The following is a 22,431-nucleotide window of genomic DNA, read 5'->3' on the forward strand; positions in this document are numbered from 1 at the left end:
TTCCTTCTTTTTAAAGGCTGAACACTATTTCATTTTATGCATATCTGTATCACATTTTGCTTATCTGTTCTTCTGTTGATGGACACTGGGTTGCTTCCACCTTTTGGCTTTTGTGAATGATGGTGCTATGAACATGGGTGTACAAATATTTCTTCAGGACCCAGCTTTCAATTCTTTTGGGTATATACCCAGAAGTAGAATGTATGCATCATATAGTAATTCAATTTTTAATTTTTTGAGGAACTACCATTTTGTTTCCCATAACAACTATACCATTTTATATTCCCACCAATAGTGCACAAGAATATACTAACTCCAGATCCTTGCCAATGCTCGCTATTTTCTGTTTCGTTTTTTGATAGTAGTCATCCTAATGGGTATTAGGTATTTGACTTCCCTTTATTTGAAGGTTCCAGTTTTTCTAAAATTAAACTTATGAGTGACATTTTGTAGCAATAGCTTGCCTATGAATGGTGAAGCAAAAATATTTCATTTATGCTGCCTCAGTAAACTTATTCCCAAAACCTTTTAAAACATTTCATCGAAGTAGTTGCTCCATCACTGATACACTTACACAATTTTCTTTTAAAATATTGTTTTTGCTAGATTGAGTATTGCTACCGTAATGAAAACTGCATCAGGGTAAGGAGCAGTGCGCTATAAATATTAGTTGAGTGATTTTTGAGAAGGCACATTCTTTAGTACATATCTCTCTGTGGTATATGCACAGGTATATGCGTGCACACACACATACACAAATAGTTATATATTTAACCATTGAAACAGGATCTAGAAAATACCATAAGCTGAGATACATTAGAAACCTGTACTTTCATTGATCTGTAAATCAACCTCCCAACACTACAAAACATATTTTAATTATTTCTTAAAACTTCAGCTGTTTTTTTATATATATATTAACAGAGGAATACAATTTTGTTGCCAGACTTTTTTTTTTTTTTCTGAGACAGAGTCTCATTCTATTGCCCAGGCTGGAGTGCAGTGGTGCAATCTCAGCTTGCTGCAACCTCCGCTTCCAAGGTTCAAGTGATTCTTGTGCCTCAGCCACCTGAGTAGCTGGGATTATAGGTGTACGCTGCCATGTCCAGCTAATTTTTAGTAGAGACGGGGTTTGCTACGTTTCACAGACTGGTCTCAAACTCCTGGCATCAAGTGATCTGCTCGCCTTGGCCTCCCAAAGTGCTGGGATTACAGGCATGAGCCACCACGCCCAGCCTACTGCCAGATTGTTTTACATGTTATTTTGCAATTTTAAATTATGGGGTGAAGAAAAAATGAGAACCCAATGGTATGTTTCTTTTTGTACTTTATTATTGAATGAGAAATCTCAAAGGGGACCTCTAAACATCTCTCATCAAGCTTAGTAAAATTTTTCAAAATAATAGATTAAGTATAACATGACTTTAAACTGCACATAAAATTACAGAAGCTTTTTTCCATGTTTATTTTATGACTACTTAAATTTTTTGCTAATTTTGATATGTTCACATTCTTATTAGTCATGTTTCAGGTATATATGGTATATAAGGTTCATTATTATAAAAGTGGATATAAATCTATATTTCAAATAAACTTAAAATTTTTAAAAATATTTGGTTTGACTTCTTTCCAGAAGTAATTTAATAGTCTTTTCTAAAAAAGCCTCACATTATTGTTGACAAAGAGTTTAAAATATGAGGCTTAGCTCTGTTCTTTTCTCGTGGTTGGCTTGTGTTCGTATTATTAATATTCAATTTTTAACTTTGTAGTAGGAATATTTTTCAGCTACCTGTTCATTTCATGAGGTTAAATTTTATTAAAATGGTTAAATCTGTGTGAGGGGAACATGTTGATTGCAATACATTGCAATCCACTGAATGGATGAGGACACCTATGGTAGAAACTGCTGACTGTTAGCCATAATTTGTTTCTTCTTCTTGAGCACATAGCCAGGCTACATTTCCTGGCTTCCCTTGTAGTTAGGTGTGGCTCTGAGACTAAGTCATGGCCAATGGAGGATGAACTTCGATAATGTGTACCACTTCCAGTCTGGTCCCATAAAAAGTCTCCTAGAAGTGATTCTCCATGGTTCTTCCTTCTTCCTGCAGGAAGCAATGCAGATGGCTATGCTAACCATAAGTGGAAGTTGGCAGAGCCTCATCTGAGTGATGGCATGGCTTGAGCTGTTCTGCTGATCTCATCACCAGAATGGCTACCTAAGCAAAAACTAACTTTCTATTGCATTGAGCCATTACCTGCTTGGTCTATATGTTACTGCAGCCCAGCCTACCTGAACTGATGCTACCCCTATCATACCCTCAGCACTTTGAGCCCTCAACCTTCTTTCAGGAAGACTCACAGTCCACAGATGGCAGGTGAGAGGTGACTGTCTGTCACCTGGTGGGACACCTGGTGTCATCCAGATTTTAACTCTTAGTGAGGCTTTCTTTCCTTCTTAGTGTTTAGCTTAAAAGTCAATAGAAATAGACGTTCTAGTAAATTTTTCCTAGACCCTTGGATTTGTTACACTTCCTTTAGCAAACTATTGCTTCAAGAAACTTGACTCTATGAGTTTTACATTTCTTCACTGGGCCAACTTTGTAATTGCTATAAAATGACAGTGTAAGTAGGAGTTTGGCATTGGTAGGGTTGCATTCTTCTGTAAGAAGGAAAAAAAGAGATCTGATTCTCATTCCATTGTCCTGGCAACAGAAATAAAAGCTGCATGAAATATGTAACTTTAATGTATTTTTCATTGCTCATGTGCCCTTTTATGGGATTTTCTGACTGACTCTCTATTCCATAAGGCCCTCCACTGTTAATTTGACATATGCAAAGCATTTCTGTGTTGCTACCATTTTATTTCTTTTTTAAAGAATGAGTGATGGGAAGTAGAGCTCCACCTGAGTTCCAGTCCCATTTGCTGTGAGACTGGGCAATGTGATTCAGCCCAGATCTGACTCTTTCTCATTGGGGTTAGTTTTTGCTTGCGAAAGAATGTTGCTTAAGTTAGCCCTATTCCTGCCTTCCCACCCATGGAATAAATCACCAGTGCAGAAGAGAGTGGCAGTCCAGTTGGTACACTGCCACTAAATAGTTTCATCCTATTTTCCTGGCCCCTTCCCCACCTGCCCATCTTCATCTTATACAAATGGATATTAAGCAAATCTATGAGCATCTGAAGCAGACAGAACTTTTAAAATCAGCAGGGCAGGCTGAATCTCTACCATCTCATTGACAGAATTAAAACTGATGAGAAAGTGAAACATTACTTCAAATGTTTGCTTAAGGATGGGGAAGTTGGGCCCAACCCCTCCGTATTGCCAAATGTTACATGGAACATCGTAAAATCAAATTCTCACATCTCGTTGTCCTCCCATTAGATCACATTAAACTCTGGCAATGAGGCCAGCCCGCCTTGGTGGTTTTCTGATTTGTGGTTTGCTCTTGGCTTTCCTCGTAGGCTTTAAAAATGATTTTATTTTGCGAACAAGTCAGTGATAGTCAGACTCTAGAGTAAACTTGCCTGAGCCAACATTTGCAGTAATAACATTTCACATTATCAAGAGTTTCCTGAAGGACTCCAAAGAATGAAAACAAAGAAGAGCTTTTCTGGTAGTGGTTGTTTTTCTTCAGATGCTGGTAACCTCCCGCGTAGAGAGGCTATGAATTTAGGCTTTGAAGAGCTCCTCACAAGCATCTACAGTTCTTTGCCTTTAAGGTGAAACTAGAGAACTGGAACAGATTTGGATTTTCTTGTTTTCTGGCTTGCTGGATATGTAACTGATTCTCCCTTTTCCTTTTCTTGGGTGGCTTTTCTGATTATCTTCTTCGATCTTTCATGGCATGGGAGCTGGAGGGTGGTGGGCTTGGCAGAGGTTGCCCTGGGTCAAGGAAGGGAAAGTTCAGTTTAGGTAAGTCCAGCTAAGTATTCCAAATAAGGACTTTCTCAATGTTCCTCATAGTGTTTTTCTCCAAAAAGTATTTATGCTGCCTGTATAAAGAAAATGAAAAGTGATATTTAGAATAAAGCATATAGCTGGTTTTTGCAGTACTTTGATGCTGATAGGGATGATGAAAATGGTGATTATGTTATAATGATTCATTAATGAAAAATAATAAGTAAATGAGCTTATGATATTAAAAATGAATGTCAGCTAGGTACACATTACCTTCAAGTGTTTTAAGATCAAAATCTTTTTTTATTGTTTATTTTTTAATTGTGGTAAACTATGTACAAGAGTCATCATTTTAACTTTTTTTTTGAGATGGAGTTTCGCTGGAGTGCAATGGCATGGTCTCAGCTCACTGCAACCTCAGCTCACTGCAATCTCCGCCTTCTGGGTTCAAGCGATTCTCCTGCCTCAGCCTCCCGAGTAGCTGGGATTACAAGTGTGCACCACCAAGCTCGGCTAAGTTTTTTGCTATTATTAGTAGAGGCAGGGTTTGACCATGTTGGCCGGGCTGGTCTCAAACTCCAAACCTCAGGTGATCCACTCACCTCAGCCTCCAGGCGTAAGCCACCTCAGTCGGCCCATTTTAACCATTTTTAAGTGTACAGTTCAGTGGTATTCAACACACTCACACTGTTGTGCAACCATCACCACCACCCATCTCCAGAACAATTTTTGTTCTTGCAAAACTGAAACTCCATACTCATTCAATAAATCCTCATTTACCCCTGCCCCCAGTTCCTAGTAACTATCATTTTACTTTTGGTGTCTATGAATTAGACTACTCTAAATACCTCATGTAAGTGGAATTGCACAGCATTTGTCCTTTTGTGACTATCTTATTTCACTTAACATAATGTCTTCAAGGTTCACCCATGTTGTACTATGTGTCAGAATTTTCTTGTTTTTAAAGGCTGAATAATATTGCGTTGTATGTTTGTACCACATTTTGTTTGTTCATCCATGAATAGACTTGGGTTTTCAGACTCACTTTTATCAGAGAGCATCAGTAGGATTTGAATGGCAAGGATTGATGTTCTGAAAAGTAGAACTTGAATAATTACGCAAATTCTCTCAGTTTGAAATTCTTATAAGCCAAGCCAGACTAATAAAATTATATTGATCAATTTACCAACATGTATTTACTGAATATCATGTCTTTTTCTATTTTTATTTTTGTAGAGATGGGGTTTTGCCATGTTGCCTGAGCTGATTGTGAACTGCTGGGCTCAAGCCATCTGCCTGCCTTAGCCTCCCGAAATCCTAGGATTACAGGCATGAGCCATCACACCTGGCCACCTTTTTATATCTTTAATAATATAGTCTTTTTTAATTACAAGATATAGCACTGCAAAAAACTAGACAATATAGAAAAATATGAAGACACATATAAAGGGAACTTGAAAAATTGTAGCCATGTTAATACTGTAAATATTTTGTGGATATGTTGTACCAAAAATGGTATTGATCTAAATATAAGCCCTGTAGCTATAGATGGTGACTTTTTAAAACTTACATAGAACTGGGAACATATTCACATGCTTGCAAACTGCTTTTGTTAATTAGCAGTATATTTGGGATGTATATAAATATAGTTTTATATTGGTTGCTTTTAAACATTTTAAATTGTGGAAGCTTTTCTTCATATGAACTTTCAGAATATTAATTTATAAAAATAGGAACTTCTCTAGTTAAAGTGGACAAGGGAAGTTGGGAAGTCTAGAGCTCACTGGCTCAGGACCTGCAGTTAATTGCAATAGTTTTTGAGGCACCCCTTAGAGACCCCACAATTCTGTTATGGGTTGAATATATTCTGTAAAAAGATGTTGAAGTTCTACCCCCCAAGTTCCTTTGAATGTGACCAAATGCTTACAGGGTATTTACAGATGATCAAGTTAAGATGAGGTTACCAGGGTGAACCCTAATGCAACATGATTGGTGTCCCTACAAAAAAGGGAAATCTGGACGCAGACACAGGTACATGCATAGGAAGACTGCCATGTGAATATAAAGGCAGAGATCAGAGTGGTGCATCCACAAGCCAAGGAACCCCAAAGATTGCCGGCAAATGCAAGAAGTAGGAGAGAAGCATGAAAGAAATTCTCCCTCACAGCCCTCAGATGGAACCAGCACTGCTGACACCTTGATCTAAGAGTTCTAGCCAACAACCATAAGACAATAGATTTCTGTTTTTCTAAGCCACCTAGATTTTGGTACTTTGTTATGGCAGCCCTAGAGAAATGAATATAGACTTCCAAAAACATGATTTGAAACCACTACTTTATGTCAATATTGTAAAAGTCTGCAGGTATTCCCCTGTATGGAAGTATATAATGTACTAAATCAGTCCTTATCAATATACATGAATAGTCAGAATGTTCCAAAGTATGATCCTGTGAACACTCTTTTAGGTAAATCTTTACATCTGCCCTGTTGTTTCTTAAAATAATTTGCCAGAGGAGGAATTGTTGGATTAGATAATAAGGATATTTGAAATTTTGATATTACTGCCAACATGCTCTTTAGAAAGCCTGTACTAAGTTATTCTCTTAGCTATCAGGTCTAAGATTACATATGTTTCTCTACATCCTCACTGGATACTGTCAGTCTTTTTTAAAATCTGAATTTAGTTTTAATTTTTACTAAAGGAATATATGAAGGTATTTTAGGTAAGTAAATTAGTTTTACACGACATAGAAACTGACAGTCCTCGCTTCATTCTTCTCCACCTCTGTCATTCCTCAGTGGCAACCACTTTCAATTCTCATAGCTATTTCTTCTATTTTTTTATACTTATATTTCTAAATATCATGCTTATATTAATACTTTTAAATTTTTTCAATTTTAAATATTATTCATTGACTTATTATTATGGAAGATTAGAGCTCTCTAATATATGCCCTCCCCCATATTCCCAAATGATTTACATCACAGTTTTGGTTAAATCAGTATTCAGTTTACATATTATATGTTATTGTGGCTATATTTTTTAGTTTGTTTTTTATTTTAGATGGAGTCTCACTCTTGTCACCCACGCTGGAGTGCAGTGGCATGATCTTGGCTTGCTGTAACCTCTGCCTGCTAGGTTCAAGTGATTCTCCTGTCCCAGCCTCCTGAGTAGCTGGGATTACAGGCACCCGCCACCATGCGGGGGTAATTTTTATATTTTTGTAGAGATGGGGTTTCACCATGCTGGCCAGGCTGGTCTCGAACTCCTGACTTTAAGTGATCCACCTGCCACGGCCTCCCAAAGTGCTGGGATTATAGGCATAAGCCACTGTTCCCAGCCCAATGATTATAAATAGTATTTTCAGCTGAGTCATATAGAATACTGTATTTATTTTTCTTAAGTCTCCCTGTCCAGGATTAATCATTAATTCATTTTTTCTTTGCTTAGTTTTTGTAAATGGATTACTAATTTCTATGCAAACTCTCTGCCCAAAGTCTACATATTGTCGCAATGAATTTTAACACTGTCCTGTCAATTTAATTTTTAAAATTTTTTTTGAATTATCCTTCTGGTAATCATTCAACCTTCTGTACCTTACTTTCTAGATCTTCTGCACATTTATCACTCTGGATTTTCCTTCACAGTAATTCTGGGGATTTCCTTTGCCTCTCTTCTGTGTTGTATCTCCTGCTTTCTGGATCCCATATCTTTCTGTTTCTTGATTTACTACCTTGCTTTTTTGGAGTTTGTTCCCACTGAGGGAGTAACAGAACCTTCCACTTATTTTAAACTTCAATGGAAATGGTCTTTATAATTCATCAGAAGTATCACATAGGTTTCTGGTGGTAGCTTCTGTCAGTTTGCTGAAGAAAATCTTTTCTTATCAAGAGTGATCATTAAGCTTTAGTAAGTGCCTTTTCGTGTGTATTTAGGTAATAATGTAATTTTTCTTTTTTAAGCTCTTGGTGTAGTGAATTACACTAAATGACAGACTAATGTTAATCTATCCTAGCATTTCTGTGAAAAAGACTGCAAGTTCATGCTATAATTCTCTTAATGCACTACTGAGTTAAAATGTCAATATTTGGCTCTCTGATTGTCTACTATTGGTGTATAGGCATGCTTGTTAGTTTTGCACATTGATTTTGTATCCTGAGACTTTGCTGAAGTTGCTTATTAGCTTAAGGAGGTTTTGGGCTGAGATGATGGGATTTTCTAAATATACAATCATGTCATCTGCAAACAAAGACAATTTGACTTCCTTTCTTCCTATTTGAATACGCTTTATTTCTTTCTCTTGCGTGATTGCCCTGGCCAGAATGTCCAATACTATGCTGAATAGGAGCAGTGAGAGAGGGCATCCTTGTCTTTTGTTGATTTTCAAAGGAAATGCTTCCAGCTTTTGCCCATTCAGTATGATATTGGCTGTGGGTTTGTCATAAATAGTTCTTATTATTTTGAGATACATTCCATCAACACTGTTTATTAAGAGTTTTTAGCATGAAGGGCTGTTGAATTTTATTGAAGGCCTTTTCTGCATCTGTTGAGATAATTGTGTGCTTTTTGTCATTGGTTCTGTTTATGCGATAGTTTATATCCTAGAAAGGGAATAAAATACCTAGGGATACAACTTACAAGGGATGTGAAGGACCTCTTCAAGGAAAACTACAAACCACTGCTCAAGGAAATAAGAGAGGACAGAAACAAATGGAAAAACATTCCATGCTCATGGATAGGAAGAATCAATATTATGAAAATGGCTATACTGCCCAAAGTAATTTATAGACTCAATGCTATCTCCATCAAGCTACCATTGACTTCCTTCTTAGAATTAGAAAAAACTACTTTAAATTTCATATGGAACCAAAAAAGAGCCTGTATGACCAAGACAATCCTAAGCAAAAAGGACAGAGCTGGAGGCGTCATGCTACTTGACTTTCAACTATACTACAATGCTACAGTAACAAAAGCAGCCTGGTACTTGCACCAAAGCAGATATATAGACCAATGGAACAGAAGAGAGGCCTCAGAAATAATGCCATACATCTACAGCCATCTGATCTTTGACAAACCTGGCACAAACAACAATGGGGAAAGGATTCTATTTAATAAATAGTGTTGGGAAAACTGACTAGACTATGCAGAAAACTGAAACTGGACCCCTTCAATGTGTAAACATTATACAAAAATTAACTCAAGAGGGATTAAAGCCTTAAATGTAAGACATAAAACGATAAAAACCTAGAAGAAAACCTAGGCAATACCATTCAGGACATAGGCATGGGCAAAGACTTCTTGACTAAAACACCAAAAGCAATGGCAATAAAAACCAAAATCGACAAATGGGATCTAATTAAACTGAAGAGCTTCTGCACAGCAAAAGAAACTATCATCAGAGTGAATAGGCAACCTATAGAATGGGAGAAAATTTTTGCAGTTTAGCCATCTGACAAAGGGCTAATATCCAGAATCTACAAGGAACTTAAACAAATGTACAAGAAAAGAAACACACAACCCCATCAAAAAGTGGGCAAAGGATATGAACAGACACTTCTCAAAAGAAGACATTTATGCAGCCAACAAACATATGTAAAAGAGCTCACCATCACTGGTCATTAGAGAAATGCAAATCAAAACCACAATGAGATATCATCTCATGCTAGTTAGAATGGCAATCATTAAAAAGTCATGAAACAACAGATGCTGGAAAGGATGTGGAGAAACAGGATTTTTTCTAGGATTTTTATAGTTTTGGGTTTTATATTCAAATCCTTAATCCATCTTGAGTTGATTTTTATATATGGTATAAGGAATAGGTCCAGTTTCAATCTTCTGCATATGGCTAGCCAGTTATCCCAGTAGCATTTACTGAATAGGGTGTCGTTTCCCTATTGCTTGTTTTTGTCAGGTTTGTCAAAGATCAGATAGTTGTAAGTGTACTCCCATTATTTCTGGATTCTCTAACCTGTTCCATTTGTCTGTGCCTCTGTTTTCGTACAAGTACCATGATGTTTAAGCTCCTATAGCCTTGTAGTGTAGTTTAAAGTCGGGTAGTGTGATGCCTCCAGCTGTGTTCTTTTCGCTTAGGATTGTTTTGGTTATTTGGACTCTTTTTTGAATATTAGAACTCTTACATCCATATTTTATGTCTCCAGTTTTCTACTTACATATCTTTGTACTGTGTTACTACTGTGTTTTGGGATAATTTTTTTATCTCAATTTTCAAGCTAAGTTATTTGATATTTATATTTTTCCATTCTTCTATCTAGTCTATATATTTAATTATTTAAATCAAGAGTTATATTTTAAACTTCTAATTATTTCTAAAATAATTTTACCTTTTTCAATACCATACCTGTTCTATTTTATGGATACAATATTCTCACATCTGTGTGTGTGTGTGTGTGTGTGTGCACGTGGCGTTTGTGTTTTCTGTTTCCTTGATGTAGCAGATATTCATTAGTATCATTTTCTGCATTTTCTTTGGTGAGAGAAAGTTCATATTGCTGAGTCATGTATCACTTCCATCTCTGCTATCATGCCAGTAAGTTTCTATGCTTATTGACCAAGCCGTAGGGTAGCCAGTGAAAAAGGCTAAATGAAATCCACAGGACAGGTTTTCTTCTCCTCACTAGGTAGGATTCTCCTCAGTGGAGAAGCCAGCCCTGTGTGAGAATTCAATGGAACACAAATATTCTCCTACTCTGCCATTCTGAGGAGTCCAGCAATAGGTCTTTTTTCCAGACTTTCGCATAATGAATTCTCTAATCTTTTTTCTTTCCTATCCATGACTGTCTGGCCAAGTCATTAGCTCTTTCCCATGGACTGTAGATTGAAAGCCTTCTCTCTCTCCTTTCAGGGAAAGTGTAGAGCCAGATGCACTATTTAAGTTTGCTCATTGGGTGCACTTGGTTTCTCAAGTTGCCTGCTTGGCCGTCTTCCAAGAGGTACTTTCCTTCTTCTCTCTCTTTCCCTGGCTTTCCGTACTCTTCTAAAGCTTTTTAATAAACGTTCACTCCTGCTTTGAAGCTTGCCTCAGTCTCTAATTCTGCCTTATGCTACTCAGTCGAATTCTGTCTTCTGAGGAGGCAAGAATTGAAGTTGCTATGGACCCGTAGATAGGCCACTGGTAACTTGGTGTAACTCCGATCTCTTCCACCGCTAACATATTTGGTGTCATGACTTGGATACTTTCCTAGTGGAAAGCCGCTGCTGGACCTTCCACCTAGAGGGCAAGTCCGCTTCCTTGTTTTCACGTTGCATGCCACCTGACTTCTTAAACATACATTTCCTGTTATTCATGCACCGTGGTTCTCTGCCTTTGTGCGGCAGCAAGTGTGTGGGCTCCCGTGCGGATATTCTCTGAGGTTTATATCTGTTTCTACCAGCTCAAGTGACCTTTAATCCTTCCTCTGCTTTTTCTTTCAACTAAAATTGGCTCTTAAGAAAAAAAAAGACAAAAAAATGCATAAAATTTTGCTCATTGAACATATTGCTTTTTCTGATTGTCCTCATATTGGGCTACTTACAGTTGGGGCTTTAATATGCAGCAGTTCAATTTGGGCTGGTGTCAGTTACAAACCAGGTTGACATTTTTTTCTTCTTCTTCAATTGACTAGTTATAGGGAACTCCTCATAAGGCCATGTGTATTAGCGTGTGGCGAGTTTGCAATGTAGCAAGAGTATTTGTTAAATACGTATTTCCCAAGAGGGAAATAGCTTGCTCTGATAATTTTAGGATTTTCCTAGCAACACTTGCTGGAGTGCCTGTATAGTATCTGCATCTGTAACAATTTAAAAATCATTAGATATACTGGGTCATAAAGCCAGAGCTTCTTGAACTGCAGCCTAGACTGGCTGCAGAGCCTTCTCTTATTCTGGGCCCTACTCAAAACTGGCAGCTTTAACATGTACTCAGTTTGGTAGATGATTGCATTAAAGGCCCCACTTAATGGCTGCCATGTATCATACACTTTGACTTGTAACTTTATAGTCCCTTTCTATCTCTTGTTGGGCTTAGCAATGAGTCTTGCAATGGTCAATGGGATAACAGATAACTTGACTGAAGAAGAAGCTGAAAAAGGTGCTGTGTGTTTGTATCTTTTTCCAAATCCTGTACAGTATTAGGTTGCTGGAAGATATGACACCATGTGTGAAAGAGCTGAGTTTTCCCAGCTGGGACTATCCCAGAATAGTAAGTCCCCGGTTGACTGATATAAAAATAATAAATGACTTTCATTTGAAGCCACTATATTTTGAAGTGGTTTGTTTTATAGCATTATTAAGGTGATAGATAACTGATACAATTGGTAGATGGATAGGAGGAGCACACTCAGATGCCGCATTCATACACATTGCCTTCTGAATGGAAAGACACTACCAAATACTGCCTTTTTCATAGTTGTAGGGTGTTCAAGGCACAGAGTCTTATCTTTCAACTTTGGAGATTTCCCAGCATAACCTCAGAAAACTAGACTCCTGGAATGCTCTCTGAAATGTCTTCAAAATTTTCAATCTTGTTAGCTGATACTGCTGCACACCACTGGCTCACATCTCCTTTTTACCTTCCAAACTCTATAGGAATACATCTCATTGTCAGATTCTAAATAATATATAAAACCTAAGCTGCAAAAGAGTCTTGCACATGTAATATTGAGCTTTCTAGAGCTTGACATATGGGACCAGAATATAGAATAGAAAGAGCCATGAATAGATACCAAATACCAACAGACAATATTTATCCATTCATAACCTGCAACTTGAGAAAACACTGCTAGACTGAATCCACCTTTCCAGCCTTAGCATTCACTTTTCTTTATGTGTCCTTTTCCTTGGCCAAACAGAATCATTCTTCTCTGTATGCATATCACACTAAGCAGTTTTCTTTTTTTAGCTCTGCCTATTTAAATCCTGTTTATCTGTCAGGGTTATCTCAAAAATCATTGGCTCTAGTTAGCTTTCATGGATACTGTATTAGTCTGTTCTCACAGTGCTATAAAGACATAATTGAGACTGGGTAATTTGTAAAGAAAAGAGGTTTAAGCAGCTAATGATTCTGCAGGGTGTGCAGGCTTCTGCTTCTAGGGAGGCCTCAGGGAGCTAACAATTATGGCAGAAGGCAAAGGGGAAGCAGGTACATCTTCACATGACTGGCAGGAGAGAGAACAAAGCAGAAAGTGCTACACACTTTCAAACAATCAGATCTTTTGGGAACTCTATCACAAGACAGCACTAGGAGGATTGTGCTAAACCATTAGAAACAACCCCCATGATTCAATCACCTCCCACCAGGCCCCTCCTCCAACACTGGGGATTACAGTTCAATATGAGATTTGGGTGGGAACACAGAACCAAACCATATCAGATACCTCCAGAAAGAGAGGCTTTTTCTCTCCTTTAAAATTCTTTCATGATTTGTACTTCTTTCACCATACTTCTCTTATTTCACCTGACATTACTGTAATATTTGTACGTCTCTGATCACCTTCTTCTATTGTAGAAAGACCTTGGGAATAGGGATACATTTCTTAATTACCTTTTTATCCCATGTCATGCTAATAAAATGTTTTAGACAATGTGTATTCTCTATAAATATTAGTTGATATGAATTGAAATATATTCACAGACAATGGTAGGTGTTGTGCTAAATATTGAGATGAATATGGATGGTACTCACTCTCAAGGAGCTTACAGACTGCTCACATTGGACAATATTTCAGCTCTGTACCTTCAAAGAGGACAAAGTTTATAATACTTTGAATGGGACCACAGTTAGTGAGTTGGGTTCTCTCACAGCCTACTGGGACAAGATTTGGCAGGAGAAATGTAGGGAGTAGTAAGGAAACTTATTCTTATAAAGCTCATTTTTAATTAATAAAGGTTTTGCTACAAGAAGTACTTCACCCATAAGAAAGAACTAATAAAATATTCACAAAGCTGCTTTATTTCCCAGCCAGTCCTAGCTTAAGCACAGTCAAAAAGAAGCTTTTTGGCTACATTACTTACCATAGAATATACCTTGTCTTCTTAGTCCCTGCAGAACATGCAGCTTCCTGGTTCATGTTATTCTCACGTTCCATGATATGGTAACTTGTGACATCCCTTCCTGCCTTCTCTATCACCTTCTAAAAGAGGAGGCTACTGATTAATTTTCACTCCAGGTGGGCTATCTTTAATTGAGTTAGCTGTTGACATTCATGGGATTTTTCCTTTGCCATGTTCTATTAATAGGAGAAAATGGGTGGAGAAGAACCTTATGTGCCATATTCTATTCAGATACTGGTTATGCTTTAGGAAATGGAAGAAGCCAAGAAGGAAAGGAAGAGGTGTAGTCTGTGGTCTTTGAACCCAGCAGACTGTGGATATATAAATTTCTCTACTCTGTAGGCCTGAGTGAGACTGATGTTTTGCAGGCCCACAGAGGATGATCTTCTCTATATGAAAACATAGATGTCAAGTGTTGTATTCAGCCGTGAGAGATGACTGCCCTCTGTTGTTTCGGAATTAAGAAAGTGGAGACTCAAAAAGCTCGGTGCCAATGGAAAAATCAACAAATATAGCTGTCACTGAGGAAAGCAGTGCAGCAAGATTTTGTTTTACCCTTTGCCAACCTCAACTCACCAATGTGCTGGCTACATATGTTTAGAATTAGCAAGTAATGTTTTATCCTTCATTTCCCCATTCCCATCCCCCACTTTTTCAGTTGCTTATCCAAAATGGAACTAAGCTTACAGGCTTCTTGGAGGTCACCCACCTCTCAATACAGGTGCAATTGAAACAGCTCTCTCCTAACTTAGCTCTTCCCTGACCACCTTGCTCTCTGACTCTCATTAGGTCTGGAGTGATTTTATTTTCATAGTTCTCTGGAGGGCTAATGAGCTTTTAAGAAACACCTGCAGCAACTCCAGATTCTACACAGTGACTTAAGTTTTCAGAGAATGTTTTAAAGAGTATTTTGTTGGGGGGCAAATTCCTTGCCCAGATAAGTGGAATTGCAGCCATGAGAGCAACTTAATCCAACATCCACATTAACTCTTTTTTTTTTCTCACTGATATGCCCAAACTCTAATGCCTTCATTTCCCCTTCATTTGCAACAGCAAAGCCTCCTTTACCAGAAAAATAAATGTGCAGTTGGCAAGAGCTGAATAGAGGTCTGCTTAAATGATTTTTAATTTATGTTAAAATGCTAAGAGCAGTTTTCCAGGTCCCCATTGAACACCTCACAAAATGAAGTTTTTCAAAGCCTACCTTTAAAAAAGGAACTAAAAAATTTAAAAACATTCTCTTTAATTTTAGCTGCCCCAATTGTATCTTTTATTCCTGCCCTACTGGGATCAAGCAGCTGGTTAGGAGTTTACACTCACTTCGTCTTAGTGCTCTAGTCTGAAAGTTAGAGACCTGTCTTCTATTCCTGCCTCCAAACAAAAACTTGTATAAGTTTGAGCTTATCATTTGCTCTCTGTACTTCCTTCTCTCACAGAATGAATGGTAACTTAAATGTAAAGTATATAAAAAATCAAAACCACTTATGAGAAAATACTTAGCTTTTCTGGATGCTTTTACATTTGTAACATGTATTATTTCTTTTGATTGGCATCTGCTTGGAAAGAAACCACCAAGTAGTTGACCATTCAGTCTTGTCAACTCTTTTTTTTCCATTTTTTATTTTAAATTCAGGGGATACATGAGCAGGTTTGTTACCTGAGTATATTGCATGATGCTGAGGTTTGGGTACAATTGATCCTGTCACCCAGGTACTGAGCATAGTACCCAATACTTAGTCTTTCAACTCTTGCCCCACTCCCCACTCCCCACTCCCCATTCTAGTAGTCCCCAGTTTTTATTGTTGCCATCTTTTTGTCCATCAGTACCCTATGTTTAGCTCTCACTTATAAGTGAGAACATGCAGTATGTGACTTTCTGTTCCTGTGTGAATTCACTTAGGATAATGAATTCCAGCTGCATCCATGTAGCTGCAAAGGACATGATTTTGTTCTTTTTTATGGCGGTGTAGTATTCTATGGTGTATATGTACTAGATTTAAAAAATCCAATCCACTGCTGATGGCCACCTAGGTTGATTCCATGTCTTTGCTTTTGTGAATAGTGCCGCGATGAACATCCAAGTGTGTATATCTTTTTGGTAGAAAGATTTGTTTTCTTTTGGGTATATATCCAGTAATGGAATTGCTGTGTCAAATCGTAGTTCTGTTTTAAATTCTTTTGAAAAATCTCCAGATTGCCTTCCAAAGTGGCTGAACTAATTTATATTCCTACCAATGCCATTAAAAATGGCATTCTGCTCTCAGTTACAAGTCTAGGAAAATGTCTGCAGCTTTTCCTGGTATCTTTCCCTTACAGTGTCTCCAAGCCTCTCCCCAAGTTAGCTCCAGGGCCTAGGGGAAACAAAGTGTTCTCCCTTGGCCTAGGTTGCTCAGATCCCCAGTGGAAAGGTGAGTCATGGAGGAAGGCTCTCTGCCTCTCTTACCTACTGGGGATTCACTCATTTTTACCAGTCCGATGCTATCATGGGGGCTCTTTGCCAGTGTCCTCTCCGGGATCTGGGGTGTCCTTCATAATTAATTCTGATGGATGCTTTTTTTCTTTGTGAATTAAAGCTCACAAAGTTGATCTTTGTGTAGTGTCTTGCTATTTTTCAAGTAGCCTAGGTGTGCTAAAAGCCTCTAATCTACCATCTTGGAAAAAAAAACCTGTCAACTCTTGAGACTCTTGATTATTGATTATTATGGCCTAATTTTTAAACCAGGTTAAATTTTGTCTGCCACTTAGTATGAATCAAGGTTAAAACTTCAACAATTTTTTTATTGCACAAAGATCTAGTCATGGAGATACACACCAGGACAAGTGTTTAAAGAATAAGAATTATCTCAAATGTTCAAACTAGGTCATAAAAGTACTATGAAATAGTTAATTATCTAACACATTTTTTAGTTAGGTTTCAAAATTTTTCTAGTACTGTGCTAAAGTTCTGGAGGAGATACAAAAGTCACATAAGGCCTTGTCATTATGTAACTTACAGTTTACTTTTGAGTACAAAATTGTTATGTGTGTATACATGTGTGCATGTGTAGATATAACACAAGTGGCCCATGTTAAATGAGGTATGCTAATTTCAAATGTAAGCAGCTCAGAGAAGGAAGACAGCATTGGAAGTTTAAATAATCATGAAAATTTTAGACTTTGGATGGACGACGGAGGAGAGAAAGGGAATTCTAGAATGTGAAAACAATATGAAAGGAAGGAACTCTATGACCTAGTTGTCAACTCAGTAGGAGGCATGCTCACCTAGATGGCTCGGATTTAAAAATCAAGCCAAATTGAACATACTAGCTTTTTTCTGAAACTCTCTTCTTCTATGTTTCATAATTCAGCAGGACCCTAGTATTTACCTAATTTGTTAGCCTGCCCAGCTAGGAGTCATCCTAAACTCTCCCACTCCTACTACTTCTATTCTGTCATTCTTTCTCTGTTCTGGGGCTGCTTTTTGAGAGCTCCCAGGATGCTCATTACCTCAAGGACTGGAATAAGCTCAAGATTGTTACTGACCCCACCTCCTACTAATTTAAATTCTTCTCTCTTATTATCTCCCTTTGAGAGGCTTTGCCCTTGAATTTCTCATCTTGGGCTAATGTTTTCAAATTCATTAATTGATTTAGATTGACTAGCCAACTCTAATCAGGCACTTCCTTGAGTTAAAACTTCTGGTTTAATTTCCTAGTTTCCTCACAAGACAGTTCATCTCTGTTCAGCCAGAATAGCTAGGATACCAGAAACTGGTTAGTCTCAGTTTCTTAATCCTCTCTTGTTTATTCCTACTCTGTCTGCCTTAGTTTAGGGGTTCATAATCTTTTGCCTGATGTGGTAGTTTGAGCTAATATGTTCAACAAGTGTTCATTCTCTCTTTCCTCACCCTATGGGTAGAGAATCCTACTGTGTCCTATAGACACTGAGCTTGGCCATGAGACTGGCTGGTGGCAGGTGGATAGAAGGGATACTATGCTAGCTCTGAGTAGAGGCTTTAGGAGATATTGCCTGTTTCTTCCCACTCTACTACCTCCCTGCACTCCTGCCATCCACCAGTAGAAGAACAGAGAAGACACTGCTCCTTCATCATGAATTTTGAAATGGAAAACCCATGGAGCACACAGGAGTCTGCCTATGTAGTGTGGAGCCAAGCCAAGCCTGGCCCAACCCAGCCAAGCTAAAACCGACCATGACTGACCCACAGGCCTGTCAGTAAGAAGCAAATGTTTGCTGTTGTAAACCACTAAGATTTTGAATTGTTTAATAAAACCTGACTATATTCCTGAAATTTTATAAAACTTCATACCTCATCTTCCCAGTCTTACCTTCCTCCTATCTACCCTTCACATTAGATTAAATACAAATTCTTCAATAGCTCCAATAGCTCCAATGTCCCACAGGATAAAAATCCAAAATGGAATAAGAGACCCTTACTTGCCCACTCTCACCTCTATTTCTGTCTTGCATTTTCAGCTCTAGTTATACCTACCTACCTAATGTTCCTGTAATTCACAATGCTTTCTCTCAGTGTCCTCTTCTGCAAATGCAGTCAACTGTTTCAAATACCTTTGCCCAGACCCCCTCCCTCTCCCACCTGATGGATGGGCTGATGAAGCCCTTTCCCCTGCAAAACTTACAAGATTTAAGTGTTGCCACTTCTGGAGGGCCTTCCCCCACTCCCCTAAACTCTCAAAACTATTTGCCTAATTCCAAGAGAGCAGACTTTGTTTTGAAATAGATTATTTTTATACCTCCTTTTCAAAAAAGCTTGATTGTGAACTACTTCCTGATAGCAAGTTGGTCTTTTCATCTTTTTATTCTCAGGACTTAACATTTGTTTTATGCATATTTTAGATACTCCGTAAATGATGCTGTGGATATTTAGCTGATTTTGAAATTTAATCTGCTTAATGTTCTTCTACCTGGTTGAACCACTTTCACTTAAGATACACATACCATGAATTTGGATTACCTTCTCTGTCACCAAGGTGTTACTTCTGGAACTATACTTGAAACATTAAGTGGACACAACCATGTAAGCAATGCCCTGATCAACAAATAAAGCATTCCCAGCATCCTTCTTCTCTTACCAATTGCTACAAACACTTCCCAGAGAATAAGTATTTTTCTGACTTCTGTCACCATAGATCAGTTTTGCCTGTTTTAAAACAGTATGTAAATGGAAATAGAGGGTATGCCCACTTTCATGCCTGGCTTTTTTCTTACTCAACATTGTAATTTGTGAGATTTATTCAAATTATTGTGTATAGCAGTAGATCATTTTTATTGCTGTATAGTACTCCCTAGATAAATATATCATAATTTTTCCATTACACTGTTAATAGTTCTTTAGGTCGTTGCCAGTTTTGGGCTCTTATGAATAAAGATGTCACAAACACATTTTTATACATGTCTTTTGGTGCACATATGTGAATTTCTGCTGAGTAAAAACCTAGGAGTTGAATTTATGGCTCATAGGGCATTTTATGTGTTCACCTATGGCAGATACTTCTAGACTTTTCTCCAAAGTGACTGTACCAAGAGTTCCTCTTGTTTTGTATACTTGCCAGCTCCTTGTCTTGTCAGTCTTTTTACTTGTAATCATTCGGGTGGACATGTCGTGTCATTAATTTGCATTTCCCTGATGACTAATGACATTGAGCACTTAAAAAAAATGTGGCTTTTTCTTTTTTTTTTTTTAACCATTTTGATATCTTCTTTTGTGAAATCTCATTTTTCTTTGGGTTATAGTTTTCTTATTTGTTTATATGAATTCTCTGAAACCAATTTGTTGGTATTTTGTTATACCATTTTTTTTTTTTTGCTTCTACCTTCCCAAGACAGATTGGTCTGTAATTTTCCTTTTTTATTATATCCATGTCAGCTTTTAGTGAAGGATATCCTGGTCTCATAAAATGAGTTGGAAAGTGTTCTCTCTTTTTATATTTTTTGGAAAGTTTAATGTAAGGGTGGTGTTATTTCTAATTACTTCTCTAGGAGTCAGTGAACATAGTACACGAGCAGATGAGCCCTGGAATCAGAGTGCGCGGACTGAATCCTCACTTGACTACTTTCTTATCATGTCAACCTTGGGAAAGATACACAATCTATTTCTGCCTCAGCTTTCTCATCTATAAAATGGGGATAATAAAAATATTTACTTTCTGAAATCTTTGTCAGGATCTTTGAGTCACATGTAGAATTCTCACTACCATTTCTGGCACACAATAGGAGTTCAATAATTATTATTTATCCATCTATTCAATATTTTTGCATACAGTGCAGTCTTACTGAAGCTGAAGCCATGTCCTTCTTATGGTGTTGGTTCAACAATAAGCATTCCATGGGTTGAGGAAGTAAGTGGAACCTTTCAAAGCAATGCCAAAATCAAATTCTTCTTTATACTTGACCTTTCCTCAGGGATATTTTTTTTCTTTTCCTTTTTCTCTATTTTGTGAAATGTCAGGGAAGAGACATAAGAAGCTTTCTGTGGAAATAGTACCCAGAGAAAGACATGGATCTTAGTCATGGTATTTTTTTGGGGTTTTGGCAATGTCCTAGGTGGGTGTGGGTCCACATGGCAAATATTCCAGTGGTTAGAGGGGAGTTTGGACTTTTGATTTTTACTGCCTGGTAACTAACCTCAGAGATCTTTGGTTTTTCTTTTTAACAAAAGGAAGTCCAGTCTTCCCAGGGTGCGGTTTGAATTCCTGATTTGGTGGTTGTTCCGGGCTCTGAAAATTCTATGCAGTTTGAAAACAATAATAGTTATTGCTATGCAAATGTCCCTCCCCCCCCCCTTTTAGCCTTTGTGTCATTAAAATGCCACTCAAGTGGAATGTTTGTTTTCAACTGGCTTATATCTCAGATTTAAGATACGTGGATCTCTGATGAACTCTGAAACAATTAATACTACATCTTCATCAGAAAAGCCACAGAAATTAGGGTTAAACAGGTCTTCTTGTGGTTTTCTCTTATCTTTTTCCAGCTTTACTGGTTTCTCTGTCTGTTCTCCCTATGTCTTCTCTCAGTCTGCTATTTTGAGTTTGAAATGAATTATCCCTTCCAGACCTCCCCTATCTATCCCCACCCCAACATATGCACATTCCTCCTCTTGCACAGTTCCTGACCTATAGTCCTTCATATAAGCGAGGAAAAAATAGAAAGATAACAACACTTCTGTGGATTCGCGTAGCTCACATGTGTCTGGTCCCCTGAGGAGAAATCGCTCCACTCAATAAATCCCATGATCCAGCCACAGAAATCTTTGCCATTTCAAAGAATAATTTTCATGATTCTGTGCTTTTGCTTAACCTCAGTTGTTCAAAATTCTAGTCATCTTTCATAGGACATTCATCAAATGTCACCTTATTTGTGATGTCATTCTGATGTCAGAATGGGATTTTTCCTTTGGGTTCTTTTTGCATTTTGTTTATGCCCCTATTGTAATATTCCTATCAAATCCCAGTTCAAAATTCTGGGTGTGCAAGCAATGTGATTTTGTTTTTCTGTCACTAATTTGTATCTTTTGTGGTTAAATCATAGATATTTCCTTCCTCCACTTCCAGGGATTTCATCTAAGTATGGATGTGGTAGACACAGAATCAATAGCCCCAATTCTTCACCTTTCTCTTTACTGAATAACTTTGGACAAGGCTATTCTGAGCTCTTGACTCCAGATTCAGCCACGGGACTTAGTGGGATATTAGCAAGCATATATGTCAATGGGATATTAGCAGGTGTAATGTGATTAGAGGTTTGAAACCTATGCAGATTTGGATATGCCGACCTTTGTACCTTCACTGGCATCATAAGAGAAACAAGCCTCAACTAGTCCACCAGTCCTAGAAAATGGATGAGAGACATGTCCAGCAGAATTTACCCCCATCACAGCAGCCTAGATCAGCTAACTCCCAGCAAACCTGCAGACACATTTGCTAAATAGCTATTATTTTAAGACACTGAGTTTGGGATAGTTTGTTAATGCAGCATTTTTCTAGCAAGAGCTAGCATCTAACGTGTAGATTTGGGGCAAGGTAATAGTATTTTAATAAGACTTTTATATTGTTTGATACATCTTTGTTCCATCTTCTTTTTGCTCATCAATCCACTGAATTGGCTGTTATGTTTTTCTCATATTGACCAATAGGTCTTTAGCGCTCACTTCTCTCTCTCAGCAACTTCTGTTATTTTCACATGCCTCACTGGAGCATGGAACACTCAGGCTGTCTGGGACCGGTCTGTTATAAGTTAGTTACCCTGCTCCCTGAAGACCCTATCAGCTCCCTGGGATTCACATGAGAACTGAGACATAGCTTCCTTCATATTTAAGCTGATTGCGTATCTGAGGTGTCCATTGTTTTCTCTCCCTTTCCTAAGAGTCAGCCCAGGGCAGTTATGGGTAGAGGGTAATAAATAAGGCCCCTTATCGGAGAAACCACCTAAGTGTAGATTTTTGTCACTTCTTCAACTCTTTTCTGTCCC

At 37.9% G+C, this 22,431-nt stretch overlaps 1 long non-coding RNA gene across 1 annotated transcript; it reads right to left on the reverse strand.

Annotated features, from left to right (window-relative positions):
* Positions 1-1,317: 1,317 nt before the first annotated feature.
* Positions 1,318-21,268, reverse strand: LOC105522528. The gene is made up of 2 exons (XR_001003461.1): positions 21,148-21,268; positions 1,318-3,994 (listed from the first exon to the last, which is right to left on the reverse strand). It is a non-coding gene; the product is annotated as an uncharacterized LOC105522528 (long non-coding RNA).
* Between the last annotated feature and the right edge of the window lie 1,163 nt (positions 21,269-22,431).

Source organism: Colobus angolensis, unplaced genomic scaffold (assembly GCF_000951035.1).
Source record: "Colobus angolensis palliatus isolate OR3802 unplaced genomic scaffold, Cang.pa_1.0 Scaffold111, whole genome shotgun sequence".
In the NCBI taxonomy this organism is placed as follows: domain Eukaryota; kingdom Metazoa; phylum Chordata; class Mammalia; order Primates; family Cercopithecidae; genus Colobus; species Colobus angolensis.